Below are 10,143 nucleotides of genomic sequence, written 5' to 3' on the forward strand. Positions count from 1 at the left end.
AATCTGCGTTTTTCTCATTTGTAGACATATCCTGTGGTCGCAGGATGTCATTCTTGTGGTCGCAGGAATGCCCTAGAAATGCCAAAACTCTTCTGGAATTGTGGCCGCAAGACATCCTTCCTGCGGTCGCAGAAAGTGCTTCGAAACACCATTTTCCACCAATTTTTGTCATTTTGTCGATTTTCCCACCATGTTTCCACACCTAAGTCACCTCAGCCCTTCGACACCTGAAAACATACAAAAACAAGCGTAAAATAGAACTAAACAAAACAAACACCTAATACTTTACCTGAAAAACACATAGATAAACAAGTCTAAAACTCGTTTATCAAACTTTTCCAAACTTAACATTTGCTCGCCCTTGAGCAAAGAAAACAAGATTCAAGATAAACTAAACAAATAAATACAGACACTAAACAAATGAATCAAGATAACCACAATTTTTAAGCCTCAAAATTAATGAATGCCAAGCATATATAATTTTTGAAAAAGAAAAAAATACTGACAAGTAATCCAAATTTTTAATCCAACCACTTCTTCAATTCACCCTAACCCATTGATCATTTTTTGTCTACTCAATCACGAACAGTAAATAACACACATTTAAAATAATTTACACATGCTGAATTCTCACCATCAATCCATCAAATCCCAAATTTCCATATGCTTACTAACTTATTATTCTCCACTAATATAAATCAATGCATGTTCAAGAATCAAAAGGTCTTTTAAAGCTTGTATTGAGAGGCTTAGGTAACGGTAGATAAAATAGTCATTTTGGCTCAAATATACCATAAGCATATAATCCAAGCAAACCAAACCTGATATCCACATTGTAATCCAAACAACCCCAAATTTCCCTTTATTTTCCAAGATTGAGAAAAATTCATTTTAGATATATCTTTTTTTTTCTCTCTTTTTTTTTAACTACACTTCCCTAAACTTATGTTTTTTGATGTGAACAAACATAAGAAGTGTAGTTTATTTTCAATCTCAATATTTTTTTTCCAAATTTTTCTCTCAATCTTTTCCTTTTATTTTTCTATTGTCAAAACCACATCACAAAATAACATCCATTACAAATCAATCCCCATTTATATATTTATATGCATATGGTATAAATAAAGGGAATGGAAAATAATAAAATGTTCAATTAGGCTCAAAATAAGTGTTTAACAATAAAACGTTATTCTTTTAGGCTCAAAAAGGGTAACTAGGGATAAATTAATAAAGGTTGGCTTGAAAGGTTCAAACGTTCCAAAAAATCACCTAAATCATTTTCCTAAGCAAGCATTGTCTATAATTTCACCTCAAATAGTAAGCAAACAAGTTCTAGAATTGTTCATACAGTCTTTCCACATTCAAAATTCAGCAAGTGTAAATAAATTTAAATGCAAGAATTTACCAATCATGATCAAATATTCAGTCCCAAAGAAGTGGTCAAACAAAGCACAAAAATTGTTTTTTTTTTTACAATCAAATATATTTTTCTCGAATTATATTACAAGTCATTCATGTATTCTCATCGGCTAATCATTGTTATCTTGATTCGACAGACTCTCTAGATACCCTAACACGAAACACAATTAACACACAAAACCAAACACAATTTAACAAAACACCAAACTAAACAGAAACTTGACTCAACTAACCTGATACAAATAACTAAAATAAAACCACCTTCCCCAAACTTAACAAAAACATTGTCCCTAATGTTTAAATAAAAGCTAAGGAAAAGAACCTTATCTGACTCGACTCATGATGAAGGATCGGCCTCGTCATCCCCCTTAGGTGGAGGATACCCAAAGTTGGGTGGTTGTGGATATGGTGGAAATCCACTAGTGTCAATGCCAAAATGAGTAGCGACGGCTTGGTTGTAGGCATATTGATTCTGCGCCACATTGACACTCCACAAGTGCTGCTGCTGGAACTGTGACACCAAAGTGTCCAGCCTTTGGTTGACGTTCTGAGTTCTTGGCGTTGGACGAGCAGACTGTCTTGAGGTACCTGTAGTAGGAAAAACTCAAAAAGTTTTCACATTGTTAATCTTGACCAATTCATAAACTAGAATGGGCAATTTCTCCTCTAGTTCATTAACGGGGACCCCTGCTTGCAGACATAAATTGGTGATAAGGCTAGGAAAATACAGCCCCACAGAACCAGTGACACAACACTCATTCAAATTGGAAGCAATAATACTGCCTACATCTATAGATTTCCGTTGTAGGACAGCATAGAGCAAGACCCCCTTACTAGGGGTAACAATGGTAAAAGCTTCGGTGGGTGTCAAATTTGAACAAATAAAATACAACCACACTCTTTTCTCCCTTATCAACAAATTGAAGGGAAACCCAACTTGGTGAGTGCCATTGAGGGTCCATTCAATGCCAGGCGGGGTTAAAGCTTGCAAGATAGTGTCCCAAGTACTCTCCTCACATAGTTGGTCCTGTAATTCCCTATACTCATCAGTTTCTAAGGTAGGCAATTTGAAAAATTTGTTGATATCACTTCTGTGAAATTTCACAGTTTTGCCCCTAACAGTTGCTTCCCATGTATAGTCATGGTGAAAAGCATTAGCATAAAATTCTCAAACTACGGGGATGATAGCAGCAATTGGAGGAGAACAGAATACCTCCCATTTATGGACTCTAATCACTGACTTATACTCTTTAGGGACAATAAACTCATCTTTCCATTTGGTAGCAAACCCTCTCTCCCTAATATGGCTACGCTCCTTATCTTGAATGTACCTAGAATTGGCCATTGGGTTGAAAAACCTAGGCACATCCTCAAAATTTAGGTCATCCTCATTCTCTATGGGTGGAGGTGGTGGTTGTTGTTTTTTCGTTTTTCCAGTTTTAGTTCTTTTTCTACTTGCGGACCTTATGACACAATTACCAAATCTACTCAAAAGAATGTACACACCACCAACAATTTACTTAAGAGCACCAATTGCAAAAGTTATAAACAATGTTCAATTTATAATTTTCCACAATCAAAACAAGCACAAGAACAATGATCAATTCCTTTAAATTGCAAAATCCCCAAATTTACACCTTAGAATAGGAAATTGGCAAAATTCTCAAAATAAATTGATGACCCAATGCAATTGAACATAAAAATAAGCATCTATAATTCTCAATTTCACCAATGTCACTTCAATTGAACAAAATCATCTAAAAAAATTAGGACCCAAAATTAGGTCCAAATTTCCCAATTTCAAAATCAAGCAAACTCAACACAAATGCACATCCATCAACATTCAATACAATTGGGTCAATGGTAGCTTAAGAATCAAGAAATAACAACTATTTATCAAACTCCACACACAAATTTTGGATTCACTAGTTCATCATGAAAAATTTCTCAAGAACACTATGTAGAATGGAAGAGGAAAAAGATGAAGGAGACTTACAATGGTAGATGATGATGGAGAGAAAGATGAGAATGAATAAAGGAGAAATATACTTACAATACCCTTGATTGATATGGTCTCTTGAAAAGAAAATTAAAGAGAGAAGAAGAATGAGAGAAAATGAAAGGAGGGGATGGGAAAAGAGGAAAGTGAAAAATGAGAGGGAGAAGAAAGAGAGAGGCTGAAAAGAAGAATTTTTCAAAAATAATGATTTTATTTATTTATTATTATTATTTTTTTTTAAAGAAGAAAACCGTGATCCTGCGGCAGCAGAAAGTGGTTCCTGCGGTCACAGGAATCTCCCCATTTGGCGTGGACCTCTGGACCTGCGGCCGCAGAAAGTGGTTCCTATGGTCGCAGGATTGCTCTACAAACCACAACCTCATCAATTTTTATTCTTTTTCACGTATTTCACGATGACAAAATCCACAATATTTACAAGAAAATTAAGAAAAATAAAAAAATAAAATAAAATAAAATAAACCAAAAACTAATAATAAAAAAAAATTGTCTTAACTAAAATAGCTTAAAAACTGAAAGAACTTGAATGAATTTGGGATGCCTCCCAATGGCATTTTCGTTAACGTCATTTAGCCGGACGATGAACTCTTCATCAAAGAGGCTTCAACATAATAATGGACTTGACTTGATCAATGGGACCACCCAAGTATGGCTTCACTCATTGACCATTCACCTTGAATGTTTCATCATTTCCATTTTTCAACTCCAACGAACCATAAGGAAACACCGTTACTACTGTGTACGATCCCGACCATCTCGATTTCAACTTCCCTGGAAAAAGTTTCAACCTTGAATTGAACAATAATACCTGCTGACCGGGTTGAAATTCTTTACGAGCAAGTTCTTGTCATGCCATCTCTTGGTACGTTCCTTGTAAATTTTAGCATTCTCATAGGCTTCATTCCTAAACTCATCAAGTTCATTCAATTGCATTAGCCTATTCTTCCTAGTTGCATTCCAATCCATATTCAACCTTCTCATTGCCCAATATGCTCGATGTTCTAATTCCACCAAAAAATGGCAAGCCTTACCAAAAACCAACCGATAAGGAGACATGCCAATGGGGGTCTTAAATGCCGTTCTATAAGCCCATAAAGCGTCATCAAGCTTTTTAGACCAATCCTTTCTTGAGCTATTAACAGTCTTTTCAAGAATGCTCTTGACCTCCCGATTAGAAATTTCTGCTTGCCCATTGGACTATGGATGAAAAGGAAAAGCGGTTCTATGTCATACTCCATACTGAGCAAGCAAAGCATCAAACCATTTATTACAAAAATGACTCCCTTCATCGCTTAAGATAGCTCGGGAAGTTCCAAACCGAGTAAAAATATTCTTATGCAAAAAATTTAGAACCACTTTACCATCATTCGGAGGAGTTGCCGCTGCTTCCACCCATTTAGACACATAGTCCACATCGAGCAATATATACTTGTTATTGTAAGATGATGGAAAGGGTCCCATGAAATCAATCCCCCACACGTCGAACAACTCAACTTCTAGAATAACATTCAGCGGCATCTCATCTCTTCGTGATATGTTACTCGTGCATTGAACTCTATCACAAGACTTAACAAAAGTATTTGCATCTTTAAATAATGTAGGCCAACAGAAACCACATTGCAATACCTTTGCTGCTGTCCTGGTAGCACCAAAAAGACCCCCACAATGGAGAGTGTGACAGTGGTTGAGAATATAGATCATTTCATCTTCCGGTACACAACGACGAATTATTTGGTCAGCACAATGTTTATAGAGGATGGGCTTCTCCCAATAATAATGTTTGATCTCGAAGTAGAATTTCTTCAACTGTGCTCTAGACATATCAGGAGGCACAACCTTCGCCACTAGGAAATTGACATAATTTGCATACCATGGTGCTTTGGCTTTGTCACTCACCCCGAACAATTGCTCATCGGGAAAATAATCATTGATTTGAACTTTCTTGGTAATTGGATCTTCCTCAACTTCCAGCTTAGACAAATGATTAGCCACAAGATTCTCGGTACCCTTTTTATCTCGTATTTCCATATCGAATTCTTGGAGTAATAAGACCCACCGAATAAGACGGGGTTTAGCATCCTTCTTTGTAATGAGATATTTAATAGCGGAGTGGTCCATGTACACAATCACCTTATTGCCAATTAAATACGGACGAAACTTATCGAAAGCATAGACTATGGCTAGAAGTTCTTTTTCTGTTGTTGCATAATTTAGTTGAGCATCATTTAAAGTTCGACTAGCATAGTATATGGTTCGAAATACCTTGTCCACTTGCTGCCCAAGAACCGCTCAAACCGCATAACCATTAGCGTCGCACATAAGCTCGAATGGAAGGTCCCAATTAGGTGCACACACTATAGGCGCTGATATTAACTTCTCCTTGAGAGTCATGAAAGCAGTCAAACACTCTTCATTAAAATCAAAAGTGGCCCCATTCATTAGCAAGGTGGACAACGGCTTTGAGACCTTAGAGAAATCTTTGATAAATCTTCGATAAAACCCCGCATGGCCCAAGAAACTCCTCACTCCTTGAACTAAAATTGGAGGTGGAAAATTCTCTATATTGCACGATCTACTTCAATGCCCTCACTAGAAATTTTGTGTCCCAAGACAATCCCTTCTCTCCCCATAAAGTGGCACTTCTCCCAATTAAGTACCAAATTTGATTCTTCACAACGTATAAGAACCACTTCTAAGTGATTCAAGCATTCATCAAAATCAGACCCGAACACCGAGAAGTCATCCATAAAAATTTCAATACTTTTCTCTACCATATCAGAGAAAATAGCCATCATGCACCTTTGAAAAGTGGCTGGTGCATTACAAAGACCGAAAGGCATCCTTCGGAAAGCAAAAGTACCATATGGGCAGGTGAATGTTGTCTTCTCTTTATCCTCCGGAGCGATGGAGATTTGGTGGTAACCTGAATACCCATCTAGGAAACAATAATAAATGTGGCCTGCAAGCCTATCAAGCATCTGATCCACGAATGGCAGCGGGAAATGGTCCTTCCTCGTTGCCTTATTCAGCTTACGGTAGTCAATACAAATCCTCCATCCCGTTACAGTACGAGTAGGGATGAGTTCATTGTTCTCATTTTTTACCATAGTCATTCCTCCCTTTTTAGGCACCACTTGAACAGGGCTCACCCAAGCATTGTCAGAAATAGGATAGACCACCCCAGCATCCAACCAATTAAGTACTTGCTTCCGAAAAACATCCTTCATAGAGGGATTTAGCCTTCGTTGAGCTTCAATAGAGGGTTTGCTATCTTTTTCCATAAGAATTTTGTGCATAACCGTTGAAGGGCTAATTCCTTGAATATCAGCCAAAGTCCACCTAATAGCATGTTTATGAGCCCTCAAAACCCTCAAAAGTGTTTCCTCTTCACCTTTAGACAACGATGAAGAGATAATTACATGTAGCGTTTCTTTCTCCCCCAAGTAAACATAGCAAAGATGCTCCGGTAAAGACTTCAACTCAAGGACTGGAGGCTTCTCAATAGATGGTATGGGGCGTTCAGGCCCTTGCCCCAATTCTTCAAATTTCTTCTTGTAATATGGACCATAAGAATTGATACATTTCACATACTCATGAGTCTCCCAATCCTCCTCTTCATTATCATCACCCAAAGCCAAAGCCAACTCAAGAGGATCATTAGTAATCCTCTTTTTCAAAACCACCTCATCAATCACATCAACATTAAAGCAACTATCACTTGCTCTTGGATAAGACATAGCCTTAAATACATTAAAGACCACTTCTTCCCCTTGAAATCTCAACCTCAACTCACCCTTTTGCACATCAATGAGGGCTTTCCCTGTAGCCAAGAATGGTCTCCCAAGAATAATGGGAACTGTTGTATCCTCCTCCATGTCAAGAACAATGAAATCCGCTGGAAAAATAAACTTGTCTACCTTGACTAGCACATCTTCAATAACTCCCCTTGGGTGCTTGATTGATCGATCTGCGAGCTGAAGAGTAATAGTAGTAGGCTTTGCCTCACCAAGATCAAGCTTCCAAAAGATAGATAGAGGCATGATATTGATACTTGCTCCAAGATCACAAAGAGCATGTTTGCATTCAAATTTTCCTATAGTACAAGGGATAGTAAAACTACCCGGTTCTTGAAGCTTTTGTGGTAGCTTCCTTTGGAGAATTACACTACACTCTTCAGTAAGTGCTACTATCTCAAAGTCTTCCAACTTCCGTTTCTTCGATAAAATCTCTTTCATGAATTTCACATAACTTGGCATTTGCTCCAAAGCCTCAGCAAATGGGATGTTAATATGAAGCTTTTTAAACACCTCAAGAAACTTGGAGAATTGTTTGTCAAGAGAAGTCTTCCGGAGTCGTTGTGGATACGTGATTTTGACATTAGAATCAACAACTACCGGTTGAATCTTCTCTTTGGTTGCAAGGCCTTCAGTAATATTTTCCTCCACTTGGGGCTCAACTTTTTCACAACTCTTCTCTTCTTCTGCCTTCTTTTCTTGAGTCCCCTTTAGAGAAGGACCCTCAATTTCTTTCCCGCTCCTCAAGGTGATAGCTTGACACTGCTCCTTAGGATTTACCACGGTATTGCTAGGTAAATTCCCTTGAGGCCTAGTATTTAAAATATTGTCTAGCTGCCCCACTTGCATCTCCAAATTTCTGATGGAGAATCTAGTCTCAGTCATAAACTGAGTTTGAGTCTTGGTGAGAGTCAATAGAGCAGCCTGCAATTCACTAGGCTGTTCTGTAGGAGCTGGTGGCCTAGGTTGTTGAAAGGTTGATGCTTGTGGTGGAGCTTGAGTCATAGGTCTCTGATACTGTGGTTGAAATGGTTTTTGGCCTTGATTATTTCTCTAGGAAAAGTTAGGATGGTTTCTCCACCCCGGATTAAATGAGTTGGAATAGGGGTTGTTGTAGGGCCTCTGAAAATTACCCACTGTGTGGACTTGAGCTTAATCTAATGGGACATTGTTGGGATCTAAAGCAGCTTGACACTGGTCAAAAGGATGAGGCCCCCCACATAATTCACACATTACTTGGGCTTGCACAACCTGGGCAGGCATGGTATTTTGTTGCAACTGCTTAGTTAGAGACGCAACTTGAGCAATTATGGCTGTGATTGCATCTAGTTCATGAACCCCTGCAACCTTTTTATTACTGCCCGACCGTTCACTTGGCCATTGGTAATTATTAGTGGCCATTTCCTCTAAGAGTTCATTAGCTTCATTAGCACTTTTGCTTATAAATGCTCCTCCCGCTGCTACATCAATGATTGTGCGAGTGGTACCGCACAAACCATTGTAGAAGTTGTGGACCAACATCCACTTCTCAATACCATGGTGAGCACATTTTCTGATCAAGTCCTTGAACCTCTCCCAAGCATCATACAAAGATTCTCCCTCATGTTGAGAGAAGTTATTGATCTCCCCTCTCAGTTTAGCAGCCTTGGTAGGTGGAAAGAACTTCAATAAGAACTTCTGAGCTAGAGCATCCCAAGTGGTGATAGTATTGGCCTCAAGTGAATTCAGCCAACTTTTCACTCGCTCCCGTAGTGAGAATGGGAACAAGCGCAATCTAGTGGCATCATCACTCACCCCATTCATCTTGAAGGTGGCACACAACTCCAGGAAATTGGCTATGTGCATATTGGGATCTTCAGTGGGGAGGCCACCAAATTGAACTGCAGTTTGGACCATCTACAAGATAGCAGGCTTGATCTCAAAATTGTTTGCCTCTACTGCTGGTGGACGGATGCATGAGTGTACCCCTGCGACAGTAGGGAGTACATATTCCCGTAGAGGTCTTTGACCAGCAGGATATTGATCTTGTGGTGCTCCCCCATTCATGTTTTCCACACGGTTGTTATTAATATCAGCTGTAACAACAGTGGAACTTTCAGCCCTCTTGTTTCTTTGGTTTCGCTTGCACTCTTTCTCGATCTCAAGATTAATTGGAACTGGACTGTTAGCTCCCCTTCTACTGTGCATATAAAGAAAGTACCTGAGATGGAGAACAACTGCACCCAAACAAGTTAGAAATTATTTCAAGAGAACCAACCAAATTAGAAACAAAACTAGCTATTTGATATCGATAAATTTATCAGTCCCCGGCAACGGCGCCAAAAACTTGTTGCGAAAATTTAAAGCTACGCAAGTATACGTAATCGCTTTTTTAGTTTATTTTGGTAAGACTGATATCGTTCCCACGAAGATTAATTATCAAGTACCAATAGCCTATTTTATTTTCTATTTAGTAATCAAAAATTGGAAATTTTAAAACTAAAAATAATAAATAACAGAATTAAATGAAAAACAAAAAAGAACAATAATCTTGCAGCAAACTTGACTCAAATATATATAAGAAATTAGGAATTCTAATCTCCTCTTGTAACGACCCTAAATTCGCTAATGAGGCTTAAGGGTCTTGATTAGTGTGCCGGGAGGGCATAATTGGGTTAAATGTGATTTGAATGATTTTATTGATTTAAATGCATAATTGTATGATTAAAATGCTTGTATGATTATATTGATGTTAATGTGATAAATATATGGTATTCGTGAGAACCACATTATTATGTGGGTAGGATTGCAGAGCACGACTCGAGGCGATCCTAGGGCTAGATAGCAGGAAGAGTCACAACGGGGTTTAACAGTTGACTTTGGATAAGTCAGGGGTATTTTAGGTATTGGGTAGTTATTTAGACTATCGGGTTA

The 10,143-nt window shown here is 38.2% G+C and overlaps 1 non-coding gene across 1 annotated transcript; it reads left to right on the forward strand.

Moving 5' to 3' along the window:
- Positions 1-8,761: 8,761 nt before the first annotated feature.
- On the forward strand, positions 8,762-8,868 carry LOC133787257 (small nucleolar RNA R71). The gene has a single exon (XR_009872288.1). It is a non-coding gene; the product is annotated as a small nucleolar RNA R71 (small nucleolar RNA).
- The last annotated feature ends 1,275 nt before the right edge of the window (positions 8,869-10,143 follow it).

This window comes from Humulus lupulus, chromosome 6, assembly GCF_963169125.1.
Source record: "Humulus lupulus chromosome 6, drHumLupu1.1, whole genome shotgun sequence".
In the NCBI taxonomy this organism is placed as follows: Eukaryota; Viridiplantae; Streptophyta; class Magnoliopsida; order Rosales; family Cannabaceae; genus Humulus; species Humulus lupulus.